The following is a 20,822-nucleotide window of genomic DNA, read 5'->3' as shown; positions in this document are numbered from 1 at the left end:
ACTTTTTGGGGCTTGTGTGGGTGTAAACTCCCTGAGCGAATCGATTTTGAATCCATCTGTCTTTCTCAAAGAAACAAAAAAAGGCACTGTGGGTATTTTCATTTGGATGAATACTGAAACTGAACAACAAAAAAAATAGCCCAGCACAAAAGTTTGAGTTATGCGGGTCAGTCCGCATTGCTTTGAGATCACTGCATACGCAACAAAACAGCATAGATAATCATAATTGAAAGGCGCATAATTATGAATTCCTGTCGCCTCGCTGCAGAGCCAGTGCAAAGGAAAACGAGCCGGGGCTAAGCTCTGCTTTTTTCAAGAACACAGGTTACGTGTCCGGAGCTGTACCTACTTTCATCCGCCCCCCCTTCAACGCCTTTATGTGTTTTTAATTAGGCTACTAATTAGAAGGATACAAACATGATGTAATTAGCTCGCTTTCAGTTGGTCAGGGCAGCTGGAACACAGACATATGCCAGCCACTCTCAAAGGGATCACAAGCCTCTTACTCCACTCAGGGCTCCAATTACCCCGTTCCATCTCCCCGCCTGCAGCCCGTATACGTTCGTACGCTCCTTCTTTCCCCGAAGACCACGAAAAGAGAGGCCGACAGTAGGAAATGGACTGAATGTGCCAATTACTCATGAACAATCAAGTCAGTGAGACGGTTAAAAATCTGCAAATTTGGTGCGGAAATAACAAGGTCTACAATGAACACAGCTGCTCTTTTCTGTAAATGCATCCGTATATATATATATGTAAATATACATATATACGGTACATGTCCACTATATACTTCTTTCTGCTTAAAGAAGAACAACAATTTTATAAAGAGACTCTTTGTGGGGAGCCTGATGCCTCTGTAAGCTCTTGATCTCTGCAAACACAGATACTTAGACTTTCTCTTAAGCTCTTGCTCTCCCTCACTGCCTCCCAAACACACACACACACACACACACACACACACACACACACACACACACACACACACACACACACACTCAAGCCTCTGGTATATGAAGACTGAGTGGTATTTCTTTCTCAATAAATTGCGGTGTCGATTCATTTTTGTTTGATGTTTCACGAGTGGGTAAAAGAACATGACGGTGCATAAGCCACTGCGAAACAAAGATGTCCGTGAATGCCTGCGGGAGTTTGGTTCGGAGTAATGGGACCCTGTCTTTGATAAAAAGACAGTGTTCAGAGGAAATAAAAAGCTAAATTAATGGACTTCCTGCTAATGGTCTGACAAAAAGCCATTCATTAAGGGCCTCTAATTTTGTTTTCTGCAAGGTCACAGCAGTCATGCCTGGCTATTAACACAACAAATTAATGACGCGACACATGTATCAAGGGTAAATTCAATTATCTTAATTGTGTCTTTTTTGTGGAACTTATGGCTCCCATTTCTTATTTCCAGGAGGAAATGTCATGTCTGATATGAATTAAAGGGTAGAAAATGATATACATAAACTGTATCATGCAAAATATATGTTCTTGTTGAAATGCCTCCCACTTATCTCTATTTTTTAATATATAAATAATATGTGCCCAGATTAATGTTGGTGCTGAGAGCATGGATGTATAATATATAAATCTTGACAGCTATTGCAATATTTTGCCTCCAGTCATGCTTTATGACTTTATGACTTAGACTCGAAAAATGCAAACTTTGCAATGACAAGCAAAAAGAAAATATGCAAGGAAAACAGATGGTGAGCAAACTGTGTGGATAAAACACCACGAATACATCATCAAAATCCGCATGCAATCATTGGATGTGCAGTGAACAGAGTCGCCGCAAACTGACGCGTATTCAGTCACAGCCACTTTGTTTAATTGTAGACACTGTTTTTTTTTTGTTGTTGTTTGTTTGTTTGTTTCTTTTTCTATTTCACTGGAATAACTCCATTGATAAATTTAAAGCAGCAGTTCACCCAAAAGTGACTATAAATGTATCTAAGCCACCTGCTGATGGAAGGTTGGGCGTCTCATACTCAGCGAACGGTTTCTGGAGCTTCACGGTAAAATGGCATTGTAGCATTCTCTTTTTTTAAAATTTTGATAAAAAAAAAACAAAAAAAACATAAAATGGCATACAGTTTGCCCAGTGTAATCACAAGCCCCGAATTGATTTGAAAAGACGCTATGTACGCCCTCAATACGCGGTCAAGCTCATGCACCAAAATTTAATAGGGTAGCTGTGTCACATAGTTAATAATGCACCTGATATGCGTCTGTCTTTTAAAACATCAGCTAGTAAAACAGTAGCTTTTAACTAATGACACAGTTCCTCTCAGTCTGTACTTACCAGTGTTAGTATATCACTGTTGCCTGTTACATGCGCTAATGCTTTTAGCTGGAGGATACAGTGCAGGACTGTCATTTAAAGGTGTGCAGACTTTGCCGCACTAGCTGTATGGAGCCATGTCATTTTTATTGTTTTATTTTCTATTCACTTAGGTTTTTTGCTTTGTTTTTAACACAAAGTCCCTCACCTACATCTACTGTTTACATTTACACTGTTCATACTGTACAACATTATGTATATACATGTCTATTCTATTACCTACCTTTGTATTATTTTTTTTAAATCTTTTTACTATTATCATTGTTTATTGTAATATTACTGTCCTTTGGCTGCTGTGACACATACATTTCCCTGTTTGTGGGATGAATAAAGGAATTCTGATTTTGATTCTTTGGTTGTTTAGGAGAGCTGCAATGTTGTTTTGATGTGAAGCTCCATAAATGTTCTGTGGACTACCAGACTTGGCTTCACATTGGCCACCCAAAAATGAATTTTCATTGACCTGTTCCTTTAATTTGTAAGAATAACCACAGCAGTACCACTGTATTTTTGTGGAATTACTATTCATTTTAAATTGATATAATGAAGACATCACACTGTTGCGTAATTTCACTATACAAAAGCAGAGAACTAAGCTTTGCTGAGCTCCACTGCGTTTACGCACTCCGCTATCACATTCTCTAACAACACAAAGTGAAATTCATAAGAAGCGAGGACATAGTGACCCACATGTAAGTGGGCCAGTGAGAGTAAGCTGCGCTAAAAGAACATCATCTGATGTCAGACAGAGAGCGATATTGTGTGTGTGTGTGTGCATTAAGCGAGCAATGGAAACTGTGCTCCATAGGCAGAGCCCGGAGATCTCCCCGAGGAGGTCTGATCCACCGAGTTGTGGCTGGGAGCAAACTGAGCACGTCCAGCTGGAAATGTCACAGCACGTGCGCATATTTATGTGAGTGCATGCACATGCATGTTTGTGTGTGCTTGAGCATCATGATTTATGATGATTGTGATTCTGCAGGTGATGGATGACCACATTAGCGGCAGGAGGTTTTTTCCCCAAAGTCTCTCGCTGTATATATATTATGCGGTGCACAATAAATTCAGCTCTACATGTCTGCAATGAATATACATAAATAAATAAAGCAGAGGAATGATTTCTCAGCCGTGTTAGCGCACATGTATCATCTGGAGGGATTATCCATTACTCATGGCATTACAATGATACAATACTTGCTTACAAAGTGCCACGTCATCATATTAAAATTATTTTTGGACATGTTGTTTTTGGGAGGCTTGTGTAACTTTGCTTTGATCCTGCTCTTTTGTTATAAATACCATGAAAAGTAATACTCCCTGTGCCTTCCGATTCATGCTGCTTGTGTTGCTAGGCAACATGTAGCCAATGCTAAACATGGCTGATATTAGTTTGTCAAGTCTATGGCCGTGCTGGGATTACAGCTTTTCTTTTCTTTCTTTCTTTTTTTTTTTTTGTTTTCCAAATCTTGACCAATTTTGAAATAAGTTTCATCATACACAGCTTCAGAGATTATCTGCTCCGAAGTCGCAAATGCACACTTAGACAACAAGAACAGAGGATGCAAGATGTTGAAAGGCTCTCTCGAACAGAGAGCGACCCTGTTTAACCAGCTCATCACACTTTCTACATCTCCCTTCAGTTATCATGTGCACAAGAAGGCAAACTTTTAGACCTCCTGCTCTCTTTTCCCTCTCTCTCTCTCTCTCTCACTCTCTCACACCTGAACTTGTGAACTCTCCCCATCTCTCCATTATCTGTGCAAGTGAAGACGTGTTAGCCTCAGCAGTTTCGGCCACAATTTCTTTTTTTTTTTTTTTTTTTCTTTTCACCTACATCTGTCCTTCAGACCTGCGGACACCTACAGAAGCGAGTTATATGGTTGTGATCAGCGAAGCCGCTTGTACTGCCTCACACTTATCTTTTTTCACGCTGCTCAGAGAAACCCAGTCAAATTATTTCGGCTTGGCAGGTAAGTGGTGAAGTACGGTTCTTTATACTCGACATCCTCTGACATTTATCGTCCTTTTCAGGGGACGGCAAGTTATTTTCATGCTGTTCTGAAATCCACTCAAGTTCTTCTGCGTGTTTAGGAAAACAGATCCAAACCACATTGTGCACTTTGAGACAATCCGTGTTGGAAAAGCGCACTTACTAGATGGCAACTTAACCAGGGGGGTTTGGACATTGATTCAGGTAAGAAGCACCACAGGAACCACACACCTCTGGGAAGTGACGGTGACTGGCCTGGCTTGACTCGGTTTGATACGGCATGTCAGCTGAGCAGGGCTACCAGCTTGAAAGGTGTGTCTTTAAAACCTATGCACTTGATTTGAGTAGGGGTGGGGTTAGGGCTGTAAATACGCTTCCTTCCTGCAGTATTATTATTTGTTAAATCTAATTAGGTGATAAACACATTTCACTTCCAATGAATTCTTCACAATAATGGAAATGTTGGGTTTCCACCAGCAGTGACAGTAGATTCTGAAACAGGGACAGAAACTAAAGAGATTCGGTTTGAAGCCGCACATGGTTAGGTTTCCTGCACAGACATGAGTTGAGTATTGCCTCACGTGCTTGTTTGTTTGAGGGCGGGAACTGAGGCTGCCACGGTCGTGAGACATCTGGGTAAAACTGGAAATGGAAACGCAAATCAGCGTGTTGCGGCTTGGCCAAAACGCCGGTGGAGGAGCCCATCTATGCTCAATCCCCTCACTGCAGGACTTACCACAAAATGCAGCACCAGCACTAGTAAGATTATGGAGGTTCCTCATTACCCTATAGCTATAGGCTATTCAAGCTTCCAGGCTCAGGACAACACCTCTTCAGCCACCAGTCCAACAGGGACCGACTCAGATAAAGCTTCTTTCCTCAGGCCATCAGGACTGCATACGGTGACCTCGGTATGCCCCCTGCATTATTGAGCATGTGTTTTACATCCTGCATTTATACTCTTATTTATCACTTCTTTCCTTTTATTTATTTATATTTTTTTTATACTTTCATATTTTTGCCTTCTCCTTAGCACAGCCTTAAGGGTATGCTTCACTGCTTTTCACAACACATATTGTTTGTATAGGTGAAAAACAAACATTTTCATCCTTGCATCTAAAGATTGAGAGAATAACTTTTTCTGGAAATCCAACAAAGAATGTGTTGACAGATAAAATAACAGGACTAGAATGTATTTATGCGGCTGATCCAGTTAAAGCAGACATATTGCACATTCTCAGGTTCATAATTTTCATTTGAGTTACTCTTAGAAGTAGGTTTTAATGATTTATTTATCATACATATATATTTATGATTATATTCATTGGATGGATGGATAGATGGATAAATCAGTTTTCTCATACTGGTGAGGGCTGCAGCCCTGTATCCCCCCTTTGTCTCAGATGCTGTGTTTTAGCTCCTGTCTCTTTAAGGTCCCCTCCCTGAAATGCCCCGTGTGCTCTGATTGGTCATGCCTGAGACAGCAACGCTCACCATGTCCCCAGTCGCCACTGTCCTGTTTCCAGCTTCCAGTAAGCTGCACTTCAATCGTGAAAATAGCCGCAAATCATGAAAACAATGGCGACATAGTGATGTCAGCAAGTCACAGAATTAAAGGCGGGACTACAGGCGAGGCGTTTCAGGAGCAGTGTTTTCTGTGGGAGAGAGGAGCGACTGCTGGTGCGGCATTTGAGCTTCTTTACATTCAAAACCTGCACAAGAACCTATAAAACTCACTGAAGGGGACGGAATTTCTTATAAAGATTCTTCAGCCTGATACCTGATAAAGCAGTCCTACTGTAATAGAATGATCTAATACAACTCCATATAGTTCAAGGGTAGCTTTACAAGAAACACTTTAGAAATCCTTTGCCAGTTGGCAAATTTCCATCTTCTCTAGTCATATACCATGACGCTGCGCTTCATACTGTGCACTGTCCTACAGTAAGACTGTGTCTATATGTTAAGATCAGAATCACTTTTTTTTTCCCTCAAGGCTTCAAGGGGCCCAGTTTGAAACTGAGTCATGCAGGGGCTCTGCTGTATGTCATGTTGGCTCCCTGCAGATCCTCTGGCTCCCTCTGATCAAGACATTCCCTCAGCTCCTCTTTGTCACTAACAGTCAGCTTCTACAACTATGTTTCTATTCTTGTTCTCGATTTAAAAAAAAAAAAAAAAAAAAAAAAAAAGGGTTTATCCAGCCTCTGGGTCATCCTCAGCTGTGTTTTGGAGTCGCGGGTCACAGCTGGGTAACAGGTAAAATGTGTCAATACACCATGATTAACCATAGCTGCGAGGGCGCCACACAATGTGCTTAATTTTCGACTGAAATGACACTGATGGACCGTGATGACCTGTTTTAAGAAGTGATGCAATAATAACTTATTGGGGAAAGGAGAGGTCGCCCTAAATCAGAGTTCATGTGTGTTATTCCTGTGGTCGCAGATGGTTCAATTCATCATCATTTCATTAGAAAGGATAAGTCACACAGAGGCCTCACAAAGAGAATCGACAGCCTGGTCTGTGATTTTATAGTGTGATGCAAAAATGTGTGTCGTGCTCAGTCCTACAAGATATTTTTAATCTCGATGATGTGAGAAAGTGTCACTTATTTTTGGTTTTGTATCCCGCTACTGACTCAATAAACATCTTTATATAGAATCCAAATCTGTATTCGTTGACTGATTGAAATTCAGTGCAGGCCTGTCTCGATGCAATACAATATGATGCATTTTAAGATGATTAAGTATGATAGAATTGTTGTAAACACTTTTATTATTCCATTATTTCTATCGGACAGTATTTTGGCCACTAGCTGCAGGAGCGAGCTTTTGGCATCGATAGGAGGGAGAAAAAGATGTAAATTAAAATGGACTCAATGTAATGATCTTGATAAAAACCTTTTTAGATGATGAATTATATTCTGTTTGGGCAGATTTTGGTGCGGTCTCATTTTGTTGGAGGCAAAACAGAAATCAGTCAACTCGAGTTAAGCCTTTTTTCAGACGGGCCATTGTTTATTCATAATGCAACGCCGCTGTAGTCTACAGCATATATACTATACATAGTGTCTTCAGTAATTGATTTTGACCACGCAGAGCTGCTGGTGAGTGGAGATACTTTATATTGATAGCTTTTTGATGGAAGTGTTACAGCGGGCTGTAGATAATGTGAGACGGTCCCAATCCTAGAGTTGTGCTCTTGGTTAAAACGTATAGCTGGTGTTTTACAATATGTGGTGTAACTTTCACCAAAGCTAATTAACTGCTGACTAAAGGCTATTATTACTCACCCAGCCATAACATTTCTTTCTAGTAGAAAAGCACTGACAGTGAGCTTAGGAGCGTTGGGTTGAACAGTGACGGGCCCCAGCAGCTTTCTGAAAAGTTCAAGGATTTTCAACTAGGAGCAGCAAAGTGCTGTGAAAACGCTGGGTGAGGTGTTCTTTCTCTAGGCGGCCCAACACTGCTGCAAACATTCTGATGCTGGTGCATGTTATTTGGACATGGGCCCTTAGTTACAGTGTCAGCTGTACATGGATGGTGGCTTTGTATTAAAGAGTCAACTTTGGCATCAAGGCAGAAGAAGGGGTTTTCCAATTCATTTAAACACACTAAGAACATTTTGGGGGTCAAACGCTAGCTGCCACAGAACATCATGCCTTGGATTTACTACTCAGCAGTAAATGACATTATACTGAGGTACTGAACAGGTGACTTTTACAGGACTTGATATTAAACCACAGCAACAATGTCACTGAGCCCATTAATGCTCTCTCATGTCATGCATTTATGGGAGATTGAAATCCAGTTACACTGTAGGTGGTTTGAGTCTGGTTAGATACAGCTAGCTCGGTTAGCAATGCATTTAGTGGCCACATTAGCAGAGTAACTCAGAGCAACCGGCAAGTGTTGGTGTGTACACTACAGACCATGGAATGGGGCTCAGCAGCCTCCCGACTGAGACCGACAGAAACCAGTTTGACAACAGAGGTGATTTACAGCAGCTCTGACCAGGACCTATGATCCATTTTGATCACAGCTATGACTTATTTAGAAAACCAGAGAACCAAAGTAATTAATTTCAAACCTTTCTCTGATGCTGAAATGATCTCATCTCTAAGAAAAGTCTAGTCTTGATTTAAGTGACGTAAGCACCCCATCAGAAATGATCTTGGCTCAAGTACAAATCTAAGAACATTTTTAGAGATGAGGCCCAATCTATAACTTTGATTCAAGGGCTTTATTGCAGATGATGATGAGTTACTAGACATCAAACTAGGAGACACTATAATGACTCATTAAGTAATGATAAATTCATAAATATCTGTGAATCCACCTTCTGATCACATTTGTTACTGATTATCACCTGCTGAGTGGCACAAACTAGTAATGACTCATCAATTACAAATTACTACATCATTACTTTTTGTGTACTTTCAAGTAACAACATAATACAAAGTAGTTACAAAGTGGACTCATTAAATACTAGTTACTTAAATAACTTAATCATACAAATAAATCATGAATTATTTTGCAAAGCTAAAACATATTCTTTATGGTAACTACTTAAGTATTAAGTTTCACTTCACTTGAAGGTGCACATAAAGAGTAAGTAATTATTGCCGGTTTATAGTTAATCAGTACCACCTCATGAAGAAAGTGGTCAGTATGTCGTTTCGGATATTAGCGAACTCATCATTACCGATTGATTCATATGGAATATCCCAGTTTGGTGTCTAGTAATTCATCATCATCTACTATAGAATCCCATAAAGTTATTAATTCATTCCTGATTCATGCCGTACTTGCTCTTTAGTACCTACACACATTTTTAGGTACCCTATTGTAAAGAGTTTTGAACCAAAGTACTGCTCGTATCTCATTGCGGGGAAAAAAAAGAACAAAAGTAGTTTCCACATACAACCATACAGAAGATACACTGAACGGTTGTAGTGTTTATCTGATCCCTGATCAGTGCAACATCAAATGATTCATGTGGTGGGAGAGCATTCTAACTAAATTGCTGCGCAGTGTAGATGTCATTCCTCTTTGGGCAGTTTTGGTAGTTACCAATCAGGTTTATGATTATACCACAACCCCTGAGTGGCGAAGAGCCGACCGGGAAAGCCATTCCGGGAAAACCAATATGGATTGTGTTAATCATGTTTACAATCCTGCCAACAGAGACACAAATATGCTGCCCAGTGTATTAAATCTTATCTTTTTAAATTTATAACGCCAGACAGTTGAAATGACTCGTCTAATGGGGCCAAAGTGTCAAGTTTTCTCTTATATACATCACTATTGCAGTTCCGAACAAACACATCTACTCATCTCATTCATGCAAACCTTCCACTCTGAGGAAAATACAATTTTCTCACATGCTGCAAGGAGGGCATTTGCATTTGAAGACATTGGTGTAAATTACCTGAACTCACCAGAGACCAGGCTCAGAGTGAATGAGTTGTTTTTTTTGTGCTTGTTGAAATAGAGTGTTACTCATACACTTCTCCACACTTCAATCTGCAACAGCTCTGACCTTTTAATCAAAAGGCTGCCTGTCAAAGATTTCTATCGGTCTGATGAAGATCGGGGTGGCCTTGTGTTAATTATGACATGCATCTGTCTTTCTATCTGATGACATAGAATTTTCATTTCAGTATTTCAAAAAATAGACATGTCACTTCTAATGATTTGTTTAACTGTGAGGGCCAAATGTTCATGATCTCTCATTAGCTCCCCAGCTTGGATAAGATTGGATGGAACATGACATTATGAAACTCAAATAGCCCCAAATTAGATGTCTGTAAGGGATGATACAGACATGCTATGGACATTTAAATGCATCCAAATATAACAGGACTGTGGCTGAGGGCTCTTTGAAGTTAGGCTTTTAGGCCTCTATTTTCCTAGTTCTCTGGCCAAAAGTACATGCCTGATTAATCAAGTTTTACATATTCAATTTTGTACAGCTAAATTAATTAATATGCTTAATTTCAGCGTGAACCCTGCCACGCAGAAGCAGTACCAATAACAGTTTGTGTCTTGCTCTGTGTAATGTATTTAGACACCAGTGACATCTGCAAGGCATACGATTGTTGTCTTCTTGTCCTTTGTTAAAAGTTCTTTATCCAAATCCTGTTCAGATCACTAGTGACTTCATGATATAATAGGACTTGATCCTGAAGAACTGCCAAGTAGCTGCAGGGGACATTTCCCTTCCCTTCCCACTGACTTGGCTTTTGACACTTGCCAGAGGGTGCAATTGCGCAATTAGCACTCTACCACAACTACTAGTGACAGTGTCATTATTCCCTTTCACACATGCACCGCAACCCTGGACTTAGCTAGACATTACCCAGAGGAGTTGTATGCGAGAACGCAAATGTCTGAATTAGTTAGATGATAAAAAGGGCTCATCTATATTGGTGGTCTGTTATTGCTTTTTTAAATATATACAGCTTCTAGAAAGTGAAATGAAAGTATTGCTTTCCCTTAATATATTTGTTTGATCATAAAATAATCATTTAAAAAAATGTATGTAATAATTCTGGTAACTGGTTCCAACTTCTAACAAGGTCAGCCAATAGTTAACGTCATTTGTGTCACTGTATCTGTGTTTCATCAGCAATTAAGTCTTGGTAGTTGCCAGTTTGTAGATTTTTTTTTTTTTTTTAAAGGTTCTGCACTGTGTGTTTGCAACATTAACATTTTTTAGCTAGCGGAAGCAACAGTGGCAAAACTTAACATTAGGTAGCTAGTGTCAGTAATGTTAAAGTTTGCTAGCTATTGTGAGCAACAACAGCTAGCGCAACAAACTGGCAACCACTTAAGGGAGTAGATGATTCGAATAACAGCAGTGTTCGGAAATGAGAGGTGATGGAATGCCACACTCAGTGACCACACATATATTTTTTGAAAATTTTGACACAATAACTTCAAAAACATATTAGTGTGGTAGTAGCCAGAGACGCCAAAAACTAGTTAACTGGAGAGAATAGATTAAGGAACGTCTGTTGGTCAAAACCTGATTCTTCATACGTTGTCTGGAGTAAATACAAGAAAATGACGACACTCATTTGTTCATAAATTGCTTTTGTATTGAACATTAACCAAAATATGTGATGCAAATTATATCATGATCATGAATGTGATAAAAAAAAAACACAATAAGACACAATACAGAAACACACTTGGTGCATCGTGATTGGCTCTTTTAACCAAAAGACACAACACTGGCCACATTGACTTACAGTCAAAATAAAAAATAAAACCTATAGAAGGAAAAGGATCACAATGAATTGCAACAATTAAATACACAAACTGAGAAACATGTTTTGTCATAACATGAAATAAGAATATTTGTGTGTTTTTCCTCCCGCAGTAGATCCGCAACCTCAGACTGACCCTCTACATGTGTTTGCCATTTAAGTGGAGCTCTTATGTGTGATGATGTGTTGGCATCAACACGCCTCGTGTGGAGTAAAGAGCTAAGGTTCATGTTGGGTGCAGCCTTAACGGGTTTCTTGCCTCATTAACTTTAACAAGAACTGATTGAAGTCCAACGGCAACTGAGCAATCTGGTACATTGTGTGGAAGAAGAAACAATATGTATTCAGTCTGCTCATGTAAAATGGCGAACAAACTGTGCCAGATTAACTAGCGCCACATAATGTACAATATTTGGTAACATGCAGTCCAAACCTACAGCACAGTTTAGTGAATGTCATCTGAAACTGAATTCAATGTGACATTACCAGTCTACTCTATATACTACCTTTCACTAGTTTCTGTTCATACACTACATATTGTACTCACAAAGTCACATATCACAGCTGCTTTACATTTCCTGTTCAGTGAATTTGGTAATGTAATGTTAATGCAAATGTAATATGATAATCTAACATTTATATAGTTTCACTTCATTTTAACTCTATTATCATGTCTAGTGTAGATAAAACATGATAAACGGCCCTCTAGGGTATAAATGCATCACGCCTTCCAGCCAGCTGTTTCCCCACTGCAAACAGGAGATGCACTATTATTTTTTCAGCCCTGTGGCAACACAAGGGCGAAAAACATACTTTAATGTACTGATTCCGCCACTGTGCAGTATAGTTGTTGCTGACAGCAGCTATCTCAGCATTTTAAATGCGGCTGAAAAAAAAAAAAAAAAACCTAACCTATAATCTAAGGGCTGCAAATAATGATCATCCCATCATTGATTCATCTGATTTTCATGATAAATCCTTTAATCCTCTAGTTCATAAAATGTCAAAAAACCTGTCAAATGCTCATCTCTATTTCCCAGAGCCCAAATTGAAGTCTCCAGATTACTTCCAGCAGTCCAAAACCCAAAGACTCCTCCTTCAGGACACACATTTTTGCCTGACAACTGACTGAAAGGATTAAACAGTTTCTCAAAATAGCTGGAAACTATTAACGCCAGATCGATTGATCGACAAATCAATGCAGCTCTTTTTGAGAATCGGGCTGTTTTCCAGAACGCTAAATGGCATGACGGAGCTGACAGTCAAGAGAGGGAACAAGATTTCCTCTCTACATTTCTTCCCTCTGTTACAAAGGAATAACAAAACTTTTCAAACTGTCAGGGGTCACTTTAAGTGGAGAAATAACTTTACACAAAAGGAGTAGCCTCCGTGGGTGGTTGTGGCTGCTGCCTGATTCCAGCAAATGAACAATATGCCTATAGGGCACCATTCAGAAATATGTGATCTCCGCAAATGTCTCTGCTCCCCTCTGAAAACCACACTTTAATAATTCAAACATTTGCTGAGAAAGAGGCAGAGCCTTGTGAAATTAAAATTAATGTGACAAGAGGGAGGAAAAAAAAACAAAACATATTGCGAATACAGTACATTCTCATCAAAAAGACCAATGAAAGAAAAGGCCACAAAGTATAAGATAAGAATTGTTGTACAATATTCGCAATTGTAATAATACTGGCACTCCAGAATAATAGGATCCAACTGTGGCCCAAATAAGGCAGATAAAAAAAAAAAAAAAAAATGGGGACAAACAAAATAATGTCTGTCCTTACAACAAGAGTGAGTCTGAACTCTCTGGATGAACATGTTTTTTTATAAAAAAGGCCTTGAAGCACAACATGACAAATTACATCAAATTATACTATTAACTTCTAAGAAAGAGCTCTTGCTGTTACATTTAACTCAGCTAGAGAGAAGAGCTGGGCATGTCTGGGCTTTCATGTGAAACCCCACACAGTTTCGAGGCTCATGACGTTCAGTATGTCGGGCAGAGACAGCTTTGTCTGATTCCCTCATAGGCAAAAGTGGGCATTGCTGTAAACCTCCTTAAGGAGCTGCAGCCCTGCTCCCCCTGCATAGAGGTGATTTCATGGTACTTTCTGCCTGATTGCACATCCACCAACCTCATCATGACACAAATAGCACTTGGAGTAGCGCGGTGCCTCCTCCTTTTCCCCTTTTGATTCCAGCTGATTTCCTGCGGGCTTTTATTTTCTGACGTTGTCTAACCTGGCACACGGTTGGCACTAAAACCGCAAACGAGGAATCAAAGGGAAGCTTACATAAGACAAATGGGTTTACGGGTGTGTATCGAAAATCCCTGCGGGAGTGAAATGGTACACTGGGGGTCCATCTAACAACTGTTTTCATTCACACTTATCATTATTTTTAGTGCTTAATCATTTAGTCCAGCCATTCCAGGCCAGGATTCGGAACTCCTCCAAGGGCTAAACCTGAGAGGTTGTCAGATTATTTATACATGCCACATATGCTGAGTGCAGGGCCCAACCAATATGGCTTTTCCAGTGCCGATACAGATTCAGATAGTTAGAAATCAAGACTGAAAACTGATATTTGGGACCAATATTCAGTGTCTACAGGCTATTCATTTTAACATGTAACCAATCAGACAGTATCATGGGTGGGACATTGTGTGTGAGGTTCTTGTGAATATCAGTCCAATAACTGGCCAGTGCCAATCCGGTAATTGGTCTTCCCCTAGCTGAAAGACTCATGGAGGTAGCCAGATGGATGGCAGACCAAAATGATCTATGCTCCATTTACTATCACAAAAGACAAAGAAAGAAGAATCTTCAACATTTGAAAGCTGGATTTAGTCTCTTAGCTGATTAATATTTTCTGACCATCCCATTAATTTTTCATACATTTTTTTCAGACCTTCACATGCCAGTTATAGCAACTGATGACTCTTTCAGCATACATGTACAAGATGTTCAATCCAGATTGGACAGGCAGAATTAAGTATTCAAATCCAGCTATCTGAATATCTTTAATGATCCTGCTTACAATTGACTGACATGTGTGGTGTCACTTCTGGGGATTGTAGTCAGGCCCATTTTTTTGCTGTTGATACTGTTATATATTGTATTGTGGATTGTGTACAGCTGGCCATGAGGAACCTGCCTTTTTTATTTACAGGCATGCTGCTCTTTCCACACTTTGGCCCTTAGATTTTATCTGCCACTCGGCCCTGAGATTTATAAGTGATAATAGCAACAATTCTTACCACCGCTTCCTCTACGATAAGGTCAGTTGGTGTTCTCTGTCTGGGAGAGGTATTAATCACTGCTATCAGTTTATCTTTGAAGTCCTGATTGGTAATTACCATCATGATTGCTTCTTTTTTTGCATATTGTTGTCAACTTTGCTTCAGTAACTGAGTGGTTCTTCAGGTGTTTCTTGCCAGCACTTATCCTAGACAGACTGCTTTTAGTGTTAGTGACGCACTCTCTTGGAATTTCTTGCAATGTGACCTACAACTGAACTCTCTTATGAGGTCGCAAAAAACAACTTTTTTTGTTTGTTTTTGCTTTAACTGATCATTCTGAAAAATGTCATCGTCTATGAATTGTCCCGTTACTGATAAACCTTGGTTTCACTGCACTAAAAACAATAAAGGTCGCATTACAGGACAAAGTTGGCAAGTCTGCCACTGCACAACCAAAACAGAAAGTGGCAGTGTTTTCCTTGGTCACTATCCCCAGGTTAAAATGGATTAATTGAAGTAACTGTGGACACTCTACACTGCAAAAGAAAAAGAACCCTGCTGATCAAGGAGGTGGAGCAGGTGAAGAAGGAGTGAGACAGTAACTGGGGATAGACCGATAATCGGTCTGGTGGATTTTCTCAGCTGATATTCAGCATTTTTCCCAGTAATTCCTGTCAGATTGCCAATAAATTAAACACCAACAAAAATTGCTGCTTTTGGCTTTTATGCAACGTCTTCTCTCACAATGTCCTGCTCACAACACTATCTGAAATGACATGACATGACATGATCTGGTTGAAAGAATGTAACACATCACAATTACTAGCCTCGAAACGATGAAATAATTTGAATCCATGCAGTATCTAAATTCATCAAATAAAAAGGTCATGTCGATCTGCCCCTAATAAAAACAAGAGTCAGACCAGCATTCTTTCAACCAGATCATGTCATGTCATGTCATGTCATCGTCCGAACCGCTTATCCCTTTCCATGGGGTTGCGGGGTGTTGCTGCTGGAGCCAATCCCAGCCTCGTCTCAGGGCGAGGGCAGGGTACTCCCTGGATAAGTCGCCAGCTCATCGCAGGGCCCTCACTAGTGAGCAATGTGGGGTTCAGTGTCTCGCTCAAGGACACTTCAACATACAGCTCAGCTCTGCCCAGGGCGGGATTTGAACCAGTGTCCTTCCGATCACTAGTCGACCTGCTCTACCCGCTGAGCTACAGCCGCCCCTCAACCAGATCAGTGAGTATTAAAACACACCTAATTATTAATACAACCAGATGTTTGACTCCGCCTTTTCATAGCACCGAGACAGGTAAAACGATTACCAAAATGTTTTTTTTATGTTTATGCAGATCAGCCCGTCATTCAGTCAGCAGCTGCAGCGCCATAACGAGTTCACCACTTTCTATGTGTGAAATCGCAGGAAAGCTATTCGTAAGGAGACTCCGTGAGTGTGTGTGGGCAGGTGTGTTGTTCATTTTAATTACACTTCCACTGCGCACCGCTGTAATGTAAGGGAACCGCTATTTACATTCATCACTCACAATCCAGTATACACGCATCCAGTATATAGAAGTGCTGGTGCCAACTTTCGCAGTCACAAAGACCGTGGTGGAATGAGATGTTTGTGTGTTTTTGACAGAACAAGTGAAGGTGGGTGGGTTGATGCTACTGTTATCTGAGGATGAAGTACGCCACAGCTGCCAAAGCCTGTGGCAAGAGGGAAACGGGGGGGGCAGATAGGAGATTATAAAATTCAATTTAGGGCAATAGAGGGGGTGTATCTTTTTATGTAAGGTGCCACTGGGCTGCTTTCCCCTTTACAGTTTAAGGCTCAAACACACACACACGCACACACACACACACACACACACACACACACACACACACACACACACACACACACACACACACACACACACTTTCAAAAATCTGCTGTAGAATCTCTTCTCTCTGCTTCACTTGTGATATCCAGTAGAAGAACATAAGATCCCTATTTGTCTTCGCTGCAGGGCCAAGCCGAGCTCCAGATGCTGCTAACAATACACCGCTCATTGGGGTTTGCGTTGACTATGTACGACTGTATCTCCACATGTGTGATAGGGAGGAGCGCCTGGGGTGCAGAGGCACATTTATAGCATTTCACTACATGCATCATCATCATCATCCGGCGCAGGCCTCTGCAGGGACGACTTCTTTTGAGGATGACCCAGCAATCGAGGGAAGAGGGCATGAAATTGCCCCTCTGAGATGGTTTAGACTAGAGGTTGTTGTGCCGGATAAGTGGAAAGAGCATCACGGAGGGGCTCGCCGGCATTGACGTCCGAGCTGCTCTTCTCACTGTCCGCATATTGAAAACGATGACGAATGGAGACGTTTTTCTCTGTTTCTTCAACCAGAAAAACAAAACACTTGAGCCAAGAAATGAAAAACATATATCTTGTCTTCATTAGCCCCCTGTTGCCATTAATAGTGGCTCATTTACAGCTGAAAGCAGCCTCACAGTCTTGACTCCCACTCAAGTATAACATGCTGGGATTTTATTAACTGCATTGAACAGCAACAGAAAGCTTTCTATAAACTATAAAAGCCTCTTAATAATTCAGTCTTTTAAAACTCTTATCTCGCTTGATCACAGAAATTATGAATTTAATAATTCAAGGCCCGAGTGGATTTCATGATGCACACATTAAAGCTGCTGTTTCAGAGCCTGGTAAGGATGAGTATGGGAGGAGGATGAAAAAAAAAAAAAAAAAAGCGAATGACTTTACTGGAATCGGGAATATGACGCCTACTGTATATTCATTGAGATATCTCTCCGCCGCGCACGCCTGCTCACACTTAAGCCCTTAATGGTTCCTGAAAACTGATGAGGTAAAGGGGAGAGGGAGCGGAAAATGAAAGTGTTCTTTTAAATGTTTTTCAGAGGGAACGCCTGTCGAGTGGAACGGAACTGGAGGGGAAAATTAGCCAGGGGACATGCAAAGTGAGCGCCGCGGCTGGCTGTGTGACATCCTTCTGTCTTCAAAGCTGTCTGAGGGGAGGAGGGGTGCGGGCGCAGCGTCTCCAAGAGGCAGCGAGCGCTTGAGAAAAAGACCGGAGAGAGGTGGTGAACTCAAATCGCTTTTTCCGGTCCCTAACAAGAGACAACCCCAACCTTGGCGACGTGGTGCTGATTTTACTTGGATTGCTCCTGCGATGGTTTATGCCACATTTATGCCGTACCGAGTGTTTCCATCCATTTTTCGGGGTTCTTTCAGACTTGCACGTGCTCTGGTTCAATTTCACCCAACCCATCAGATCATTTCAGCGGTGCAATAATTGCTGATCATTACGGACACTTACCAAGTAAATTAGGTGGGAAGAAGGCAAACGTTAGACTAAAACAGGGAGATAAAAGAAAGGGATGAAAGGAAGAGGTGAAGAAGGAACAAAGGAAGGAAAGGAAAGGAAAAGGCGAGCAGCGCCACCGTTACATTAGATGATACAACTGGGTGCTTTATAATAGTCTGAGGTTATGATACTTGTGAAATGGAACACAGCAAAAGTCGTTAGTGGTGGTCAATTGCTTCACATTAATTTAGATATTTCATTAGATTTTTTGGTTCAGTGTGTTCAGTTTGAACTGATTTTCTATGTGAAATGTTAGCAAATATGTATTATAGCCATAAATGAACAGTAAATTGAATAGATTAACATACATTTTGCCTTTTATCATCTCCAAATATCTGATCTGGGGCATTTCCTCTGGCTGAAAAGGCAAAATGTAGGCCTACAATGGCACTAGAATGTATGAAATGAAATGTACTCTATTAAAAGATTTCCAAGGGGAGAACCCCTGACCCTCTTTTAAAATGGTCCCACCTGGGTTTCAAATGCCTCCTACGCCCATAGACACTGCAAAGACATGTCATTTTATCCCAGTTTTGTATTATTTGCCACCATATTTGTTGAAAAATCTGACATAAATGCAAAAACTTCTTTATGTTGACATTCTCATACCTTTTCTCAGCAGCTGCTTTGATGCGTTTATGTGCACACTGCTTACAGTCGGCACTTGAGGGCCCAGGCAGCGGTGGAATGACACATTCGCAATTTTCTGCAAATTTCAAAAGCGCCTCCATCTCTATTCAGCCGATGGTAACAGCAGTGATGCAGGTCAGAGCACTGATGCCCTCCCCTCCACAACGTCAACTGACACAGATGGCTGCTGACACTGAAAGTATGAGGGTGCTGGGAAGATGATGCTATATTATCATTAATACTGACAGGCACACTATGCAAGATTTGTTGGTTGCTGTTTGTAAAAACACAAATTGGAGATTGGAGAACAAGGGAAAGTGAGCAGCAGAGGTCAAGCGGTCAATTACCAACCGGGGAGAGGGAGCGACGGTAGTTGGACTAGGCAGTCAATCAGGGCGATTAAACATTATTTTTTCATTACATGATGGCGGTTACATTCTAAAGAACAGAAAACAATCCTGGGGGAAGGTGCCTCATTGCCAGCTTTTGTGTGAGTGGCCGCTGGCCAGCCCTGATTCTTTGTGTGTTGATCAGCTGCACCCCTAGCCATGTTCAGACAGACACAGTCCTGGCACATTGGCAGACTGAAGGGTTTATATGAAGCAATGTCTTCATGCAAAAACCTAGACATGCCATGAGGGAAAAAGATTTCAGGTGGGCTTGGCAAAATAGGTTTTTGAATCTAAAATACCTGAATACTTAAAAGTAGAAACAGACAACTTTACCCCTGCCCTAGCATTTCCAACCGTATAATTGTTGGTGCCGCTGTAGCAAACACAACCTGATCGGTTTTTGTTTCCCTCAGAGCAGGAAATACCAGCTCACCAGCGGCCAGCTTCATTTTCTTGGGAGATTTCGTGCCGAGTGGCAGACAAAATTGCTTAGCGAGAGCGGGGTTTATAGGAATCCAATCTTAGCACAGATGGTGTCATTGTTCTATAGCCATTACTCTACAGAGGGTGATTAAAACTGCCCAGAACATCATTGGAACCCATCCACCAGGCATCAGTGATATCGCTCAAGTGAGATGTCTGCACAGAACCCAAAGGACACTAAAAAAGAGAACACCCAGCCCAGCCAGTTCACCCTGCTGCCATCTGACAAAACACAAAGAAGTGTCTGCTGACGTACTACCAGACTATGGAGCAGCATCATTCCCCAGGCTGAGGCTCCTCAAGTCATCATCAACATGATAAAAGAGACTGTTTTGTTCTATGTAGCAAAAAGGACTCAAAAAGTTCCCATTTTACCACTCTATATATAAAAAACGTAATGTCTGTTTAAGGAACGCTACTGGGAGACTACAGAAAGATATAAAAACCCTCAAAAACACACACAAAAAAGTGGACCTGCTCATTAAGGTAAGAGATGAATTGCTGTTATACATGAATAAAACTAATGGATATGTTTTAATAAAAGCTATGTTAGCTAGTAAAACAGATACCCAGACTACTTGACTGACTAGTGTGCTGAAAAGTACTAATTGACCACAGTGTAGTAAATTTATTTCATATGAATTTATAACATTGGACAAACAGGTCACACCCTTTTCTATTGAATTTCAGTGCAGGGCGGCTGTATCTCAGGAGGTAGAGAAGGTTGTCTAGTAATCATAATAGCGCTGGTTTGAATCCCAACTCCCCTAGCCGCATGCCAAAGTGTCCTTGATCAAAAAACTGAACCCTGAAAAATTGCTCCTGATGAGCATGTCGGCTTGGAGGAATCAGTAGACTGAAAAAGCGCTACAGAAATGCAACCATTACCATTCCTCTAATTCATAAATTGAATTTTTTGATTTTTTCTTTATCAAAATTAGGCCTTTTTAAAATTGCTTCCATTTCATGCAAGCCGCAGCTGCTATCTAACCACAGCTGGCATTGGAAAGCTCCTGTTCGATCATCTTTTTTCATTTCTCTTCACTTTATTCATCACGCTCTGG

At 40.8% G+C, this 20,822-nt stretch overlaps 1 protein-coding gene and 1 long non-coding RNA gene across 3 annotated transcripts in view; one reads left to right on the top strand and one right to left on the bottom strand.

The window, feature by feature from the left end:
• lrrtm4l1 (leucine rich repeat transmembrane neuronal 4 like 1) overlaps window positions 1–20,822 on the bottom strand; it is a 64,483-nt gene that overhangs the window by 7,921 nt on the left and 35,740 nt on the right. The gene's annotated exons all lie outside the window — the stretch shown is intronic.
• On the top strand, window positions 2,778–6,893 carry LOC119029412. Its single transcript, XR_005077979.1, has 3 exons — window positions 2,778–4,317; window positions 4,439–4,649; window positions 4,936–6,893. It is a non-coding gene; the product is annotated as an uncharacterized LOC119029412 (long non-coding RNA).

Source organism: Acanthopagrus latus, chromosome 12, assembly GCF_904848185.1.
Source record: "Acanthopagrus latus isolate v.2019 chromosome 12, fAcaLat1.1, whole genome shotgun sequence".
NCBI classification, from domain to species: Eukaryota; Metazoa; Chordata; class Actinopteri; order Spariformes; family Sparidae; genus Acanthopagrus; species Acanthopagrus latus.
The sequence above is the reverse complement of the archived record's forward strand: the minus strand, read 5'-3'. Positions and strand labels throughout refer to the sequence as shown.